The sequence below is a fragment of the Strix uralensis genome, chromosome Z (assembly GCF_047716275.1).
Source record: "Strix uralensis isolate ZFMK-TIS-50842 chromosome Z, bStrUra1, whole genome shotgun sequence".
In the NCBI taxonomy this organism is placed as follows: domain Eukaryota; kingdom Metazoa; phylum Chordata; class Aves; order Strigiformes; family Strigidae; genus Strix; species Strix uralensis.
The window spans coordinates 90315441-90334380 of NC_134012.1; the positions used below are offsets into that span (position 1 = coordinate 90315441).

At 42.5% G+C, this 18940-nt stretch overlaps 1 protein-coding gene across 1 annotated transcript in view; it reads left to right on the top strand.

Annotated features, from left to right (window-relative positions):
• The window catches only part of PDZD2 (PDZ domain containing 2), a 203130-nt gene that overhangs the window by 30813 nt on the left and 153377 nt on the right, over nucleotides 1-18940 (top strand). Inside the window, exon 2 of the mRNA XM_074856053.1 lies at nucleotides 16547-16621. The gene's annotated coding sequence lies outside the window, so the exon portion shown is untranslated. The remainder of the gene's footprint in view (nucleotides 1-16546; nucleotides 16622-18940) is intronic.

Sequence of the window (18940 nt, forward strand, 5' to 3'; positions counted from 1 at the left end):
GCTGAACGATATGATCCCTCCCAAGCCTGTTTGCTGGAGGATTTGTGTTTGCTTTGCTCTTGAAGTCAGAGCAGAAACTTTTCTTCCTCTGATGTTTGTTTTACCCATGCCTAACTGCCTTAAGATAGGTTACTGAGTGCAACCACATGAATATCTGTTTTCCTGCACTGGGCTTTGGGGTCAGTATAGAAAAAATATGTCTGTGGTCTTGGTGAAGACACAGCATTCACTAGGAGTGCTTTCAGCCATTGGGGGGGAATTGTATCTGTTTTCTGATAGTTAACTATTTTTGCACCAAGGAGGCATATTGACCAGAAAGTCAATAAAATATAGGACCAGAGGAATATTGGGAATTGTGGGATCCAACTGCCCATTCTGGAGCAGGACCAAATATACTTAGGCCATCTCTGGTGAATGGATCCTAGCTTACTTAGCTTGTTCTTTTAAAAACCTAAGGGGAGGACATTACACAACATCTTTCACTAGCTTGTTCCTATGCGACCTGTCCTTGCAGCTTTTTTCTAATGCGTAGCCTAAATGTTCCTTGCTGGCAATTAAGATGATTAATTTTGGTTTACTCTCAATGGGCATGGAGTACAATTGACTGCTGTCCTTTTTATAACCTTACAGAGCTTTGAAGACTGGTATTATGTTCAGACTTCTCTTTCTGAGAATAAACACATTTTTTTCTCCTAGCCTTTCCCCAGAGGGACACACAGCCTTGCAGTAAAATATCCAAAATCTGGAATATTTCTGTTGGTTACCTAATAGGTTGTCTTTGAAGCTTTCTTACTGTATACAGTGGAGATGATTAATGGAAAAATACTGGTTATAATCTGTGATGGCTATCTTCATTTCTAAGAATTTTATTCTTTCTGAACCTCTCTATAAAGATGACTTTACCAGATAGGAGTACACATGTAAGCAAAAAAAAAAAAAATCTTCTCTAAGACAAAACATTACTGAAGATCCTTTTCATACAATAGCAATTAAAGTTCTTCTTTCTTCCTTTCAAAATCTAAAATGCAAAGATTCAGGGAATCGTGGACATTTTTTCTCCTTTCTTACCTTGAATCTCTGCTGCAGAAGTTGTGCATCTTCCAGAATACCACAGGGCAACTTTCTAAATGTTGGGGCAACCAGAGCTGGAGTCACTCTATGGATTTGAATGACTTCAGACTATTTCCTTGCAGCTGAGTATTTGGGGGCGTGTGTGGGTTTTCTAGTTACTCTTTCCTAAAAGCAATGAAAAAACAGGGGGGAAAAAAACACTAAATAAATTCTAGTTCCAAATTTATTCAACAGATCAGGTTCCATACCACAGATACAGACTATCTCACTAATATTTCCAACAAAGAAAGGAAGCAGCACCACAGACCTGCAATTAATATTTCACTTCAGCAAAATATTATGATGTAGCTGTCCCAATTCTCCATATGTACAAAATCAGCATTTTTCAAACATTATTCTGCACTCTGCTTTAGTTTCTTGGGAGAAGCATTGCAGCAGAAACTGGTACTTAGTTTATAAAAAGCGCAGTTGGTACCACATGGAGGGATATTTGTGCTGTGTGATGTGGTGTGGCGTATCCTCTCTTCAGATTATAGACAGTCAAAGTTAATTGCAAGTGTGATGCCAGGCTGCAGCCAGCTTGATGTCAGCCTGGCCTGGCCTTTTGGTCGGCTTTCCACGCTGCACACCCTGAAGCTTAAGCTGCTGGTATGAAAAATATGGGGTGGGCATCTGCCCTCCTGGCCTGCTGCTTTTGCTCCCCATGGAGTGGGTCTGGGCACCGCCGTGGAAGGATGTGCTGGTCCCTCACAGGTGCCTGTGTCAACAGGGTGGAAACGCTCTGAGCAGCCATGCAAGGAAGAGCAAGGGCTCTGGGTCTGGCCATTACAAGGCAAACCTAAGGATGTGCATGTGTAGAGGGCAGGGGCTTTTTCTTTTATTTTTTTAATTACTCTTTCCCCAAATCTTTTAAGTGCTTTGTCTCAGACAATAAATACATAGTTGAAGAAGGCTGATAGGCACCGCCTTGCTTGACACAAGTGCCTGTCAGAGCAATACAGTTGGGATAATAGTTTATATGCAGAGAATAACATATCTGCATCAGAGCTAAGGTGCTTTGTATATTAGGGTTTCTGCTGCCCAGAGATCTTGGTAGGAAGCTTCTTAACAGCTGGGGTGCTCACAGTTTTGGGTAAGGGCTTCTGTTAAATATGAGATCTGAACTCTGGAAAATAAAAACAGAAACCTCTCAATATCTACCAGGAGGTGCTTAGTGCATTTACTGAGCTTTGCATTCCCACCTCTTTAGAAATGTGAAATTGTATTTTATAAATCAGGGTGGGTTTTTTTCTCTTCTTAAAGCTACCTGTTTTCATCACCATCATATCATGGATGCCATCAGGTGCAGTTGAGCATCAAACCACCATCACATCCCCGTCTGTGCAGCAGTGCACCCTCCTGTGTGTCAGGGGCCCAAGGGGGATGTTTCGCATGCGTGCAGCTCATTTAGGGAAGTATTTGGGATTTGCAGACCTACTGGGAATTGAAGTTTGTTTTCTCTCCCATGGAAACCACCAGTTTCTGTCAACGCAGTGCAAATCACTGTCTTCCATACGAAGACACATTTTTATGGAGAAATAACTGGTAAAAAAACAGAGCTGCTGTGCATTTAGAGACAAGATGTGCCTTAACTAAATCATTACTTCTAGAGAAGTTGTTTACTCAAGCTGGCACCCAGTCTGCCTTCACCCTGTCTAGCAATGGTCTCCCACCAAACCCCAGGACTCTGGCTGGAATTTGTTTTCTTAAGAAGTAATCCTTGCAAATCCTCATCTCAAATTGCAATTTTCTCTTTCCCTAGTTTCCCTGATTTTGCTAAATCCAGGTATCATTGTTATCCTTTGCCTGTTATGTCTTCCCTGTGCCTCAGACAATTCTCTATGCTCTAATCTTTAATCCTGAGGTGCTTTTTCTATAGATTGTGGTCTTGCATTAGTTAATCTGAGTTTTGCACATGACTGGTTTATCTTGCAGTACAATTTTAATTTGGATCAAGAGAGACCATATTGTTGCTTCTGCTGAATTAGCATAGATGCTATGTAAGTTGTTCTCTGGCAGTCTGAGAGAGGACAGCTCTTGTGCGTTCTGCTTTGGCACCCAACATGCGCTGAGTTGCCCACTGATGGTTATCTTCTCCACCAATGCAGAGCCACCTCTGCACCTCTTTTTCTTCTTGGCACAGGGGACATGCTGCTAGAAATGCAGCAGTGACTGTGGGGAATTATAGTCTGGTGCAATTTAGGACAGTTCAGAAATTCCCCAGAATTGTGTTGGGAAATTGGTTGGATTGAGCTTGGCACAGAAAAGCACCCAGTGTGTGAGCACAGGGCTCTACCCAGTGCAGCTGAGGACCCCACTGAGTAATGCTTAAGATGTTTCCTTCATTTGTGTGTTCATATATAATATTTTCGGCCAGTATCCAGGCAGTCCACCAAATTATGTTAACAGTGTGATCCTAAGGGGATTAGCTAATGACTTTCCATACTGATTGGGTAATGACTTTTTGGAAAGTGAGAGCTCAGCAGAAAACAATCCTGGCAATTACTGTCTGCTCATGTCAATACTGCAAGTGCTGCAGAGTAGCTCCATGAATGAAATGGCTTAACTTCACAAATAAAGTCTATCTCTGTTCCCTAACTTCCCTACGGAGTCTCTTACTTTTGTCTGATACAAGAATATCTTTTATGCTCCAAATTCTTTGGGGGTGAGAGTGGTTATAACCTCTCTCTTCTTACTCTGCCTGCTGTGAGAGCGCTTTGGTGGCATGTTCTGACATTTTGGGTGCAGTCCCATGATGCAGCCAAGCCCTGCAATGGCTGGTGGCACATTCATGTCCTCCCCAGACTGCACAGATCTGTTGCCTTCCTTTGCACCGGGAGTGATGCTTGGTATGCTACTGAAAACAGCCTAAAAGCTTTTTGGCCTTGGAGGTCTGAATTTCTGCCCTGGGCAGCTTACCTTGGGGCTGGGGGGACAGTGCTGCTGGCAGGGAGGTGGGTGAGATATCTCCTTTACTGGCAGGGCTTGGCTGCTGGACTGGTGGAGGTGTGTTCCCCAGCCATGCTCTTCGCTCAGCTGGAGCCTCTCTGCCCTGCAGGCAGGTTCCCATGGGCCATGGTAGCCTCAGTGCCAAGGGAAAGAGGGTGATGCTGTCAGAGAGGTTAGGATGGAGGAACAGAGATTGGAGTTTCAGGGGCAAATCCAGCCTTGCTGTAGTGCCTTCTTCCAGGCTTCTGCTGTTAAGAGTGCAAGCAAGTGCCCAGGCTTGGTGGGAGGCCACTGGAGGGGATGCAGAGCAACCAATTTTGTGCTGGATGAGTGAGGATGCTGACATGATTAAATTTACCTTTTGGCCCTTTCATTTTTCAAAAGTAAAATCTCAGAGTGCCCAAATCCCAGTAAAAGAAGGGATTTTAGACATCTAGACCCAGTACAGGTGCCACTGACAACATAAACGCTCTCTTGAAGATGTGTGATCAAGTTGTGAGGAAGTCTCTCAGCAGATCCCTGTAGGAAGGGCTGGAAACAAGGAGAGAAATAATTGCATGTGTAGACCCTCACAGTTCAGAAGAGGGCAGAAAAGGGCAAGTTTCAAACCAGACCTCTGATCCATCTTCCAGGAAGGTGGAGCATAACCTTACATTGGCCCTTACTGTATACAAAGGAGAACAGTTACACTACAAGAACAACTCAGAGCAAAACCAAAAATACACCCAAGAAGGAACTTGAACCATACCAATGCATAGGGCTTTGTTCCCCTCTGGAGGCAGGGAGGGATATGCAGCCCAAGCTTCCTGGCATCTGCAGTAATTTGTGTGTTTTCTAAGCACCTGTTTTGCCAACAAGGCAACAGTTAAAAGATGTGTTTGCATATGCGTCTGCAACTGCATCCTTCAGTCATTGTTATGCATAATTACTCAGCAGTTTACCACTTCTCTTATGCTCCCAGTAGTCTAGTTTGAGAGCCAAAGCACATCATTGAGATGTCTCCTTGAGTCCCATCTGAGGCACTGAAACTTGGCTGACTAACTGCTTTCTGCTGTTTGTTTTACCCCCGTTGCTTAATGCTTGATGTGAAAGCCAAATAAACCCATCCAACCTGTAAATGGGATAGCAAAGTTTGTAAGTAACAATAGTGGCCTGCATGCTACAATTTGCCTTCTGCTGTATGGAGTTTATAACACACATCTTTAACAAATAGTTAAGAAGAGGAAGAATTGCGGATATGCAATATATTGGAGCTAAAGCTAGCTGCTTTACTCTGTTTCCAACTACCCTTGGACACAGTCTTAAGGAGTGTTCATAAGCTTGGTTATAAAGAACAGCTGAAAATTGAGAGTGTTGGGTAGATCATGATGGTGAGCTCAAAGAATCATGTGATTAATAAAATTATTCTTATGCTTGTTTTTACTGCTACATATTGCCTTGGAGAGTTACTTGTGGTATGTACAACTATGTCCTTCAAGTGGGAGTAAGCTCACCTCTCCCATAGCTGCTTGCATACCTCTTCCCACTGTCACAGACCCCCATTCCTTGCAAAGGATCATACCTTTCCCAGGTTTCATGAAGATTTGTTCAGCTGAAATACAATTATATTTATTCTTTGTTTTGGCAGCTATACTTTTCCCACTCATCTTCACCTGCACTACAAAAGTCAGGAGTTTTTTATGAAAACTATTTCTTCCTCCTCAAAAAAAAAAAAAAAATGGTGGCAGATCTTCCTCTGGAGACCAAATATGCTATGTTACGAGTGTGCAAACCCAGGAGATTATAATGCAAGCTGATTTCCAACCTTTGAGTGTAGCAGTCATTGCCAGCTGTGGGCTGCAATGAAGTGTTATTGTGTCCCCCCGTTTGGGAGCCTGCTGTCATCTCCAGCGATGCTGTGAATGGTGCCCAGTGCATCCCCTCACACCCTGCTTCGGAGGGGGAACGCCTCTCCTGGCTGTCCCCAGGCTGAGCAGAGAATCTCGCAGGCTGCCCCTTCCTCTGTGCTGCTTGTCACTCAGCTGCTTTTGTCCTTCCCTGGTCTGGGGGCAGGCTCTGCTGCCTTGGCTTTCAATGTTGTGTGTATTCCTCCAGCTGTTCAAGTTGTGTGCCTCTTGTATGTTTTAACAGGCTGTGAGTCATCGTGAGTGCTCCAGAGCTCTCCTGCACCTTCAGCATCTTAAATCTTGGTCTAAATCTTACTACTTGGGCCAATTTCTGCTATTTTCCTTCCTTGTCCTGATTTTGCAGATTATAAATTTAAATGAAGGGGGCTCTGATTTTCCACTGTTCACTGCTCCCAGGCCCTTGCTGCATAGTAAGCGACCAGCTGACAAACACTGTGCGTAACATCATGCATATTCCTGCTGACATTGTTGACAGCAGAGCTCATGCATTAAAAAAATATGCCATAAAGCATAGGTAGCTCTGCAGACTTCTGCTCTATTTAATGCCCAAGTCAGAGTATTGGTCAAAGCTCCTCTAAGAACAAGAGATGACATTTCCCCATCTGCTTGTGCGAGGGGAGGAGTTTGTCCTTTGAAAAGCAGAATAATTGTTAGAAGACAAATGAGCAGGCCAAAATGCAATATGCTCCATGGGTAATTGCACCTGAGTTGCAGATGTGTTCAGTGAGTAGGGGATGTGTAGCAATGTTGTTGGGAACATGTGTGAAAGCTTTTCAATGCTATTGGCAAAGCAGAATGGTGCTTCTTCCGGACCATGAAGGAAAATAAGACAAGGATTTCATAATAATTTTAAAATAAGGAGTAAGAAGAAAGCTTTTGTGCTTCTTATCTAACCTATCTTCTTCTGAACCATTCCCATTTGTAAAACCAGAGACCCAAGGATGGAGTCTACAGCCATGATGGTCCCGTTCCATGTAGCGGCCTTTCTGCTGTTTCTTGGCAAATCATAGAATCATAGAATAGTTTGGGTTGGGAGGAGCCATCATCTAGTCCAACCCCCCTGCATTAAGCAGGGACATCTTCAACTAGATCAGGTTGCTCCGAGCCCCATCCAACCTGATCTTGAATGTTTCAAGGGATGTGGCATCTACCACATCTCTGGTCAGTGTTCCAGTGTTTCACCACCCTCATTGTAAAAAAATTCTTCCCTATAACTAGTCTGAATCTACTCTGCTTTAGTTTAAAACCATTACCCCTTGTCCTATTGCAACAGGCCCTATTAAAAAGTCTGTCCCCATCTTTCCTTTAGCCCCCTTTAAGTATTGAAAGGCTGCAATTAGGTCTCCCTGGAGCCTTCTCTTCTCCAGGCTGAACAACCCCAACTCTCTCAGCCTCTCCTCATAGGAGAGGTGTTCCATCCCTCTGATCATCTTTGTGGCCTCCTCTGGACCTGCTCCAACGTGTCCATGTCTTTCCTGTGCTGAGGACTCCAGAGCTGAACACAGTACTCGAGGTGGGGTCTCACCAGAGAGGAGTAGAGAGGCAGAATCCTCTCTCTCAACCTGCTGGCCACACTTCTATTGATGCAGCCCAGGATACAGTTGGCTTTCTTGGCTGCAGGCCCACATTGTCAGCTCATGTCCAGCGTTTCATCCATCAGTACCCCCAAGTCCTTCTTGGCAGGGCTGCTCTCCATCCCGTCATCTCTCAGTGGGTACTGAAACTGGGGGTTGCCCCAACAGATCTGCAGGACCTTGCACTTGGCCTGTTGAACCTCCTGAAGTTCACATGGGCCCACTTCTCGAGCTTGTCCAGGTCCCTCTGGATGGCATCCCATCCCTCAAGTGTGTCAACTGCAGCACTCAGCTTGGTGTTGTCTGCAAATTAGCTGAGGGTGCACTCGATCCCACTGTCTATGTCATTGATGAAGGTGTTAAACAGTGCTGGTCCCAGTACACACCCCTGAGGGGCACCACTCATCACTGAGCTCCATCTGAACATTGAGCCATTTATCCATTGCAAGATGTGACTTTGTCACAAGAACTGCATCTTAGTTTGCTAACCATCCTCCTGAATTCAGAGTAGAGGATCTTCAGTCATGTCACGAGACGGCATCAGCACTGACTGCTCACTGACCCTATGGTGAGACTGGTCACCTGGTTTCCTCCTCTCCATGTAAGGCCTCTTCCACTTTGGGGGAAGAGGACACCATCACCCAAGGGGGCAGAATTACGATGGCTCTTTCAATATTGAAGGTCCCCTACTTTTCTATACTATGTCTCAACATTCAGTGCAGCAGGGACCTGCAGCCCAGGTCTTGCCTTCATGTGCCTTGCAGAGTCATCCATGCTGAATATTGAAAGTATCTGATATGAAATGGAAGATGTTAATGGGATCTATCCAAAAGGCAAGTGACCAGGTTGCAATCCCCCTCCTTGTGAGGGATTTAAAACCAGTATGACAAATATGTCATATTGCATCTGGACAATGCCCTATTCACTACATTTCTAGGTGAAACACTGGCAATTTTCTTGCTGATTTTGTGAACTAAGTCTAAACTCATCTTCCTTTCCCATTGCTCTGCTTATGCTAAAAACGTGTTCAGTTAGAAATAATCTGTGGGGTTTGGGTCATATATTTACACATGAATGGAAAACCACATGCACAAAACTTCTTAGCATTTTATTTTGGCAAAGACAGATAAAACCCCCTACTTTTTTTTTTTTTTTTTTTTTAGTTCAAATCTGCACGTGAGTTTTCATGTGTTTGTTACACGTTTCTGGATTAGTGGTGTAAGTGATAAATCCTTTGTTTCTCTGGCTTTGCTTTCACTTGACTAGTTTGTTTAAATTTGATAATGCATGATGGTAGACCTGTGGCTAATCAGAGCGTTGCAGCTACCTTAGACATGCAATGTCAAACCTATGTGCTGAGAGATCTGCTGCTTCATTTGAAGAATCTTAATCTTTTTACCTGAGGGTGCAGAACATGATTTAGTGGGAAGGTGTGGGCTGCACATCCTGTATCCCCATCCACTTGCGGAGGTTTGGATGTTTCATGACATCATGCCACTGGTTACACAGAGGATTTGTCAGTCAACCATCTGTGGCCACATCTTTCCATCACTCACCACCTAAAGCAAATCTTTCCAGAGGTTGGTTTGATGGGAGACACATGTTTGAGGGTGGTGGTAACACTAGTATTTAGTATTTCCTAATATCTAATGGCACTTTGTACCAAACTATTTCAAATGCACTTATAAAGACAATGGATTGCAACCTGTTAGATCTGCAGAAGGTTTATACCTGTGAGTTGGGCTTACTAATGCATGCACTGGCTACTCTGGGTATCCAGGCACCTGGCAGTGGTGCCTTTTTCAGCAGTAAATGTTCAAAGCAGGAATTTTAAATATTCCAGTATGGTGTTTTCTTCTGGGCAGAAGATATTTGTACTGACCTGCCTCTATGCTTCTACTGACTGCTGTTTATGCTGTCGAAATGCCAGCTGGCTTCAGGCATCCACATTCAGTCTTGTACCGTGAATGAACAAGCGCCGTTTGGTTGGATCCCATAAATAGCTTTTGTTCATTCATGGAAAATACAGTAATTATAAACACGCTAGTTTAATAAATGTGTTTAATTAATGGTGGGTTAGTAAACGATGCGTGGAGGAGAGGTTAAAATTTACTAGAGGCAGTTGCTGTGTAGCTCTTAATTGAATTAAGTGTGTATTAAAGTGGGCCTCTTCCCTGACCCCTGGAGGAACAAGCTCAGTGCACTGGAGCGTATGGATGCTATTGATTTCAGAAAGCTCTGGTTAAAGGCAGTTCAGAGATGCTATGTGGCCAAAGTCCAGATTCTTTTGCATATATAATAAGGCCAAGGCAGTGTTAGCATAAAAAGTTAGGGAATATGCTGTTTACTTAAGGAATTCACGTACCTGTAATTATGATTAGAAGTCATTTCCCAAGCAGTGCTATTAAGAAAAAATACACTCATAATTCTAGTTTTATTTTGGAACCATCAGTTCTTTTTATAGTTTTTCTCTAGGAGAATAGGTTGTCCTGTGTGTGGTTTCTCTTAGTATATATATATAAAAGTACATACATAGGGACACTGTCAAAAGTTTGTTTTTAAACTAGCTGCCTGAGGCTGTTTCTTCATACTACTCTTAGAATATAGACTAGAATTTTCCCATCCCCAAATCCATCTATCTACCAAAAGAAAGATATTCTGAAGAAAAATCTGAAAGAAATTGGCAACAGTATGGTTTTTTTTCAGCAGTCTGTGTCCAGCAAGACTGTTTATAGCAAAGAGGAAAAGTAATCCTCAAGGAAGGTTTGTAACAGAGGAGAATTGAGGCAAGATCTGCCATGTCCTAGGCATTGCATGCTCGTGTTCTGTTTATTTTATAGAAACTCATTTCATGTTTGCATCACTTGTGTCCTGTGTGTGGGTAGTGAAGGTTGTCTCAGTTTGCAAATGGGAAAACTAAGGAGAAGCTGCTATTGAGTTTACCAGAAGCTTTGGATAAACACTACCATCTGATGTGATGGAGTAATTTTTTAAAACTTTTGGAATAAAAGCTTCTAATGAACTTTCTGTATTTTGAGGGTCAGCATTAAATACTGCTAAAGGACCTTTTCATCTTTTGTGAGTATGTGTTCCCACCGTGTTCATGTGCCCTCTTTCTGCAGTGTCCTCTGGATGTTGTTCTTCCTTTGCAATTACAACCTTTGCAAGTAGTTCCCTTGGAATCAGCTTGTGTTTTATCCACATGGCAAACCAGTAGTTGGGTTTGGATTTTATTTTTCTTTCAGATGCACAACTTGCACATTCAGGAAGAATCAGTCTGCATGATCTAAACAGGTCGATAGACCAAACAAAAATTTGCAGAGAAAGAACTTACTGGTGTTTGTTTCATAGATCCACAGCACCAGAGCACAGTCTTGTCAGAGACATTGGATAACTGAATCCCGAAATGCAGGCAGCTTGTGCTTGAGTGTTTTCTCTCCTATTGCATAGGTTGCAGAATCAAAAACAATTTAAGAAGACCATTAGGACAAAGCTGGGGACCTCTCTTGTTGTTCGATATTTACTTTACTATTTGACCGAGTACTCAGTTACAGCATTTTGTCAGAAAAACTCTGTTTTCCCTCAAGTTCTTAGAAAAATTCTGTTTGAACTTAAAAAGGCAGATATTGTGCAGAATTTGTTTCCCGTGTTTGTTAAAAACATTTTTTTTTCTAGTCTTACACAAAAGTAGGTCACACTAGGGTGCGCTGTTTCTTTTTGTGGCTTACAAACAAAAATGTAATCATAGAAGGATGCATTTTAATGAAATGATTAACGGGGAGATTTGTAAAAGCATTTGGTGAATGTCAGCTTTCCAGCAAGGCAGGCAGTTTGGGAAAGGACCATACTTTTAAGAGATTCAATTACCTGTAAGATTATTTGAAATGCATGAAGTGTCAACAAGAAAAAATAAGGTAACCTGAAAAGTCATTTACAAAAATGTGTGAAGAAATTTAGTGGGTTTGGAGGTCTGAAAAAATTCAAGAAGCAGTGGAGGAAGTGTTTAGCGACAACTACTGAAAAAGGGTAAGGCAACAGAATATTATAACAGATCATCAGTCCTGGTGGTGTTTGTGCCCTCCGGGTGTGATGCGTCCTGATGCTGCTCATGATGGGGTGAAGGGTGAAGTTTTCACCCATATGAAGGCTCTGCTAGTTCTTGGAGCATTGTCATGCCTGGATCTTAGGGTGATGCCTGTGCAAGGAGATCTGATGTTCTCTGCAGGGCTCTGTACGACCCATGTACTAGTTTTGTGGATGAAACCGCTGCTCTAAATATTAGTGCTGAGGCTTGTGACACCATGGCACAGTATGACACATTTCTGTTTGGTTATGTGTTGTAGGTGAGCATTTTGCCTCTGGTGTTTTCCTGGGAGAAATCTTCCTGGCGAGAACTAGAGCAAGCTAAAACTGCTAAATCTTGCTTTGCATGGTAACGTTAATCTCTTTGGTGGTCTCTTGAATTAATACTATCACTCTCCCACAACACAATGCAGTTAAAAAAATATTAAGTTGCTTCAAAGAAATCCCGCTACTGTTGCTGCTTGTTACCCTACAACATTTGGGTTAAAATAGTAGGAAAAAAAGGGTGGCTTAGCTTTGATGTCTGATACTGAGTTGCTTTTTCCTGCTTCAGAGAGCTTCTCACAGCTGTTGAGAGAAGTACTTAGCCCCAAAATGCAAGACTTGTATCCCCCAGGGCTGGTGGAGAAGAGGTTGTGAATAATTTGACTTGAAGTCAAGGTGGTGCTCGGTGGAGCAGGAAATTAGGAGTGCTATTTTTAAATGCTGAAGAACTTATTAAAAAGCAGTAATAGTTTTCATTAGACAAAGAGCTTTGAGTTTGGGAGGCTCATGATTTGAGGTAGCATCGTTCATCAAGTAAGTGTTTTATGAAGAGTGCCAAGTAAATCTGTCTTTCTGGAAGGGTTGGTGACTATCGGAAGAATTAAGTAAGGGATGCGAATCTTAGTGACATAAATGTTGGCATGCCAAGTATGTCTCTCTAAATTGGCAGCTGGTGTTGCCACACATTAGCATTTAGAATAAAATAAAAATGGCAAATTTATCTAATGTGAGAATAAAACTAACACAGGAATTCTTCCCAGTCTGTATCTTTTGGTCCTCTCTCTCCTTTGCTCTGTGTCTGCGATTTTCCAAGAATTTTGAAGAGGAGAGAGACGCAAGCTCTCATACCCCCTTCTCTTCTAACACCAGATAGAAAATGGCCTATGGACATAGGCTTGCTGCAAAGGAGGAATAATTCAGACATTAGAGAAGAAAATTCTAACCGTATGGGTGGGAGTCACTGAGAGAATTTACCTAGAGAGGCTGGAGGATCCATGTCAGTGGAGATTTAAAAAAAATTGACATGGAGGAATCTGCAGGGATGTGCTGGCTCTGTTCACTATTTCAAGCAGGGAGATTGAGCAGAGGCCCATTGAGGTACCTTCCAAACTAGGTTAGTATGCTTTCTCTGACAGAAAAAGGGCAGTCAACCTTTGAAGACAGTTGTACTAGGTTAAAATCAAGAAAGCAGAAGCCTTACCTCCCTTTGACTTGCCCAAGACAGAAAAGCATGTTAATGCAAAGAATATTTGACATTAAAAAATTATGTACAAGCAGAGCAGAATAAGGTCCAGATCCCCATGGCTGCAAAAAGTCGCTTTGATTTTTTTCCAGACCTTTGGGTTTCTTAGCAGCAAGTTTCCAGCCTAAGGGCTTTTCAGACAATGGGAAGTCTAAAGCTGCAGGTCCTGAGATTCATTTTATATTTTCCCGCTGAATGTAAGTCCAAGAAATTTGCTTGGAAGATGTGTAGTAATCATGATGACACAAACACAGCTTCACTGAAACGTGGTGATCCTAAGCAGGTCATAAGCTTCAAAAAGTAACTGTTTCCCGTACGTTAAAATAGCATTTATTCTTAAGCTTTCTAAGACTTTATAGATCCCTAGAGTGTGAACAAAAGCTTCATATTTGGTGCTTCAGGAAGATTTTCTATTTGTTAGTGCCCAAGATGTCTCTTCTTGACAAAACAGGGATAATTTTTGAGGTATCATACCCTTCAGCACCTGGTTGTGCATGCTTGCACAGATCTGTAAATGAGAGATTTCCTTGTGCTGTTCAGTTGCTCTTGTTCAAAGAGTGGTATAAATGTCAGTAAAACTAAGGAAGATTTTTTTCACTGGTTATTTAATGGAAAACTGATTAGTGAGACCTTGAAATCTAATATCCCCAACAGATGCTTCACAGCACTGCATGAAACCTGGTTTGCAGCAGGCAATAAAGATTAGAGGTGAGTTGAGAGCGAGCCATTATAATATGTTTGGAGGGGAAATTCAGGCTCAGGCACACAGTGGAGTTTGCATCAGGTAACAATTCATGCACATCGGCTGAGCTGTGATGACTGGGTCTCAGTGATTGCCTCGGACAACCCAAGAGAGGTCAAAACCAGTCTATTGGAGGGCTTCTGTCCCGCTTACTGCTGGTGCATGGTCCTGTGCCTTTCCGTTCACAAGCACAAATGCTTCTGTGGCCAGGTCTCCAATCTGGCTGTGTGCACCCACCAACTGTCCATCCTCTGGAGCTGTGGAAGGGGACCAGCAGCAGCCCAGCCACCGTCTGCATCCTTGGGATGAGAGATCACATGAGGACGTCATTCATCCCCAAAGCCGCAGCAAGAGCTTGCTCAGCCCTGATGACCTGGTCGGGCTCTGAATTTTTGTTGTAGCTAGATGATAGTCAGATTTTTAATTTCTATTTTTCACCACCCTCATGACAATGAATGTTTTGTGTAGCTTCCAAGAAAAAAAAATTAAAAATTTGTTTCCCAGTGCTAGGTGAGGTTTGCTTCTAGTGTAGTGACTTGCAAAATAAGTCTGAAGTTTGCTGAGGCTGCCTATGGTTTTTAGAAATCATTGCTTTTAAAGTAAGGGACTTGGTTTCTAAATGTCCTTTTCAGGGGTTGAAAGTCCTGCCTTCAGCCTCCTGAACTGCTGCTGTGGTTCAGACTGGTGGGGCTTTTCAGGCGTGGAAAGTGTTTGGAGCAGGGTAGGTTTTGATTGCAACTTCCCAAAGGAATGGTGGTAGGAAGAGAGGGTGGAAGAGGGAGTGGGAGTGGGGAAATGACTGGGAAGCTGGTGCCTGGTGTGTGCTGGTGCGGAGGCTGGGACTTGTTTGCTGGAGGAAGAAAGCAAAACCCCTCTCTGAGGGCACAGTCCTGCTCTTGATTCACTGCGTGCAGGTTGAAAAGGGCAGCCTGGCTGGATTTCTGTCTGCTCTCTTAAATAAATCTCTGCTCTCCAAAGCCTTTACTGCATTAAATGTAAAGATTAGCGGAGCGGCTCACACTCCCAAGGTGTCTGAAGCAATGGCAGACTGGTGCCTACTCGCTTGCTCTTCATTAAGTTGCATTGCAATGATTTTGCCTGAATGCACTGTAGCTGCTTTGGGCTGTGACTAAGCTATTGTCCCTTGTTTGGGGTCCTGAGTCCCCGAGTTGAGGTCTGAGGGTGGTCAGCACGTTGGGGAAGGAGTTTGCAACCCCATACCATGGGCTGGTTAGGGCCCATGGGGTGAGTTGGTGTCCTAATGAGCTGTAGCCATGTGGATAATGAGGCTAAAACTATACCTTGCACATCTCCTTCCATCTTAAAATTATGAACTGCAACATAATGTATCCGGGCAACCTTATTTTTGGCACCTTCTTTTTCCTCTTCCTCTCCAAGCGTTGTACTTCTGTTTTGGAAGCTGGTCTGCTTATTTTTATCCCTCTCATATGACAGTCCAGAAAGCTTGCATGCATCCTCTTCTTTTTTTTTTTTTTTTTTTTTTTTTTAAAGAAAATTAATTTTTAATGAAAGATGAGCAGTTTTAAGATGCAAGTGTAAAAATACGATGTTTCAATGCAGGAGGAGAAGTCGTGAGGAACCTGCCTATCCCCAGGAGGACGTAAGAGGGCTGCAAGGTTGGAAACCCTGGGGATGAGTAGCTGAGATGGTTAAACAAGGGCTTAAATTTTTTTTTAAATATTGTTACTTAGTGTATCAAGCCTATTCAAAGGAAAGCAATACAAGATATCTTTTGGCAGATTATGGTTTTAAGAAATCCTATTTTAATTCATCTTTCCTTATTGGATTACTGTTACAGTTTGCACTTGCAAGCTTTTTGTAGAAGCGGTGAGAAATTTCTATCCGTGTGTTTTGTTGGTGGAGAACAGAGAATCTGTAAAATAGCTACTCCTCGTGGGAAAGCCTGCAGTGGCAATTCACGTGGGGTGTTGTTCCTCATGACAGTCAACACCTCCTGTTCTGGCTTGCCTCCTGCACGTTGGGCTTCTTCCATCAGAGTGAGGATTGGCACGGTGAGGATGTATGATCATCAGCCTTGTCTGCAAGAACAGTATTGGACACCCAAGCTCTTCAGCTTTTTAAGGCTGAAGGCAGGGAAAAGGGCAAAAGAAAATTAATTATTTCGAGATTTCTTAGTACTGTTTTCTGGAACTTTCAGAGCTGTATGGGTTTTTTAATCTGATTTTCCAGTGACTATGTCTCTTTAAAATACTGGGTTTTCCCAGTGGATGAGAATTCCAATTTTTGACTAACTCCACTTTATTGTATTTTTAGGGTTTTCCATCTTGATGGTGGGCATCTGGCTCCAGTTTTCCTTTTCTGAGAAAAGCACTGGGACATTTAAATAATTCAAGGAAGAAATTATATGCACTTAGCAAACAGATTTAAAAAAAAATGAAAGCAGCTTAAAATCTAGGCCTGCAAAGTCACTTCCATATATTTCCTTTTTAAAAAATGTATTTTTAATTAGCTTTTAGAAACAAAGTGCCATGCTGACATATACATACTTTCAGCGATTCATCATGGGACAGAACAAAGAAAGTGAGAACAAAGTTACAAACTATTATGCTATAATATAATAGATGCTATGATAACAAATCGGTTTACCTGATAAAGCCCAGAGTTATAGGACTGCTGTGTTGCTGTTTTCCAGATGCTATGAAGATAATGACAAGAGTTTGTATGCTTTGCAACAACAGAAGTTCATACAAGCACTCTTCTGGCTCTGGTAAAAATAAAAATGGTAGTTAAAGGAGAATTAAGTAGTAAGAGCGCTGTTCTAACTGTAATTTGTAATTATAATTTCCAATTTGTCTTTTGTGGTCTCATTCAGCATGTTTTCCTATGAAATCATTTCAGGGGTGAAGTTGGATTGTGGCCTGTCTCTGCCCCTCTCCATGCAGCACAGCCACAGGATGGCATCTGCCCTGGGTATCACCTAAATTGTCAGCCAAAATATGAAATAATGCAGTAGTCTGAAGGGAGTTTTGCATATTTTAGAATTAATGGAATAAAAGTAGGTGAAGACAGACAGAAGAGGATCTTGCCCTCCTGAGGCTAGCTTTGGAGGGGTCTGCCCAGCTCATTTGGAGGCTGCTGATAAAGCTGCTCTTGCCACATGGTTTCTTGGTGCTGCCACATCATTAATTTGAGTCTGAGGTGTTACAGTCCTGCTTTCACACCCGGGTGGAGCTCTGAGAGACTGATGTCTGACAGCCGCAGATTTGCTTGGGGCACCTGGTAGAGCAGGGACAGTGCGGGGTCTCCATGGTGCTCTCGCCTCTCCATCTTGGGGAGATCCCTCTAAACATTGGGATTTTCACTGGGTTTTGAGCCAGTTTAGGAAATCTTTGAAGGTGACCAAATAATCCAGTGAGGCGCAGAGGTTGCTACACCCTCCATCTACACCTCCAGGGGTGGATCAGGCTCAGTGGAGCAAATCCCCTTCTGCTGCCCGCTACCATCAATGTGCAGATGACTGTTTCTGAGTTTGTCACCTGTCCTCTTCTTTTTGTTTTGGAGTTGAGGGTTGTTTAGGTTTTATGGGCTCTTTTTAAAGTTGTGTGTGATACCCTGCTCCTCTTTTCCTTACCCACCCTGCCCAAACTGGGTCATGCTAGCAACTATTTGAAAAGAGAAATAGAAAACTATTTGCTATTTAATCAGGTCCATGCTTGCTTGTTACCAGAACAAGAGAATGTGGGGCTAGCAAAGCAGGGAAGGGTGTACCCACTCTGTCTCACGCTGGGTGGGAAGAACAACACTTCATCACGCTCTGGCTTTCCTGGCTGCCAGGTTGTCAGTGCTTGCTGGCAACTCCTCATGAGCTTTCCTGCTTGGGAAGAGCAGTTCTTACTGCAATTTCAGAGTATTTCCTTCTCCCTTGTTGTTTTTCTTGTTGGCATTGGGTCTTCCTTGTCTGGGGGTTGCTCATAATGAAACATTAATCATCACAGCACTAAAACTGATTTTTTTGCTTAGATACATAGTGCAGTCATGTGTCTATCAAATCCCTCTCTTTGGCACCATCTTAATATCTTGCTTGGGATGCTGTGATGACTTTGAACCTGAAAATGTTCAAGAAAAGGATTTTCAAGTATGAAGAGGTGGATTGGATTTTCTTGCACTGAAATACATGTTGAATATTGAATATATATCATACAATCTTTAGGAATATTCTGGTGACAGAATACACATATTTTAGCTCCTGATCCCAAGCGTATTACTAAGCACATGATAAAACAGATGCATTGTACGTCTGTTGATATGAGCAATATTACATAGCTGCTTAAGTGTTTGAAAGATTAGTATTTTAGTTTTCAGTATCTGGATTTTTGCCTATGCTGCTCTTGCTTTTTTCTTTAAAAAACCCCCAAAAATGTGTATTTAATTTATAATATTTGAGTCCAGCATTGCTGTAGCACTTTTTCAGTTTGAAAAGTCTGTTTAGTTTAAATGAGGCTGACTTTGAAGCTTGAGCTTAATGGTAGAAGGTTTGGGGGGGAAATGGGGGAGGGTGGTGGTGGTGGTTCTGTTTTGTGTCTTTTTCTTTTAGTGGCTATATCCCGTTACAGCGGATGGTTATGATGGAAGCTTACATGGGGAAGTCATCTTGTTGCATGTTCTTAACTTTTTGCCATGTCTCCAAAAGCCTGCCTGGCTTCTTTTAAATATGATCTGCTGTTACACACATCTGAACAGCATAATACATGAAAGTGCGTATGATGCTTCTGTAAGTCCAGTGTATCGTTAACATACCAGTAGCGTACGGGATGGTAAAGATTATTATGTGTATTTGCTCTGAATGGACTTGGAATGGAATTATGGAAAACGGAAGTATTCTTTTGGCCCAGTAAGAACATTGGCTCAGAAACTTGAATATTTAAGGTGTCCGAAGGCAGGACTTTGCTTTCCAGGCTTTGTTCTTTGTCTTTGCAGAGACACTGACTGCATAAAAACATGTGATTAGGTAAAGCATTGTATCATTATTTATAGACCATAACATTTATGTATGTATTTTTAATTGGGACTCAATTCAGCACTGAAG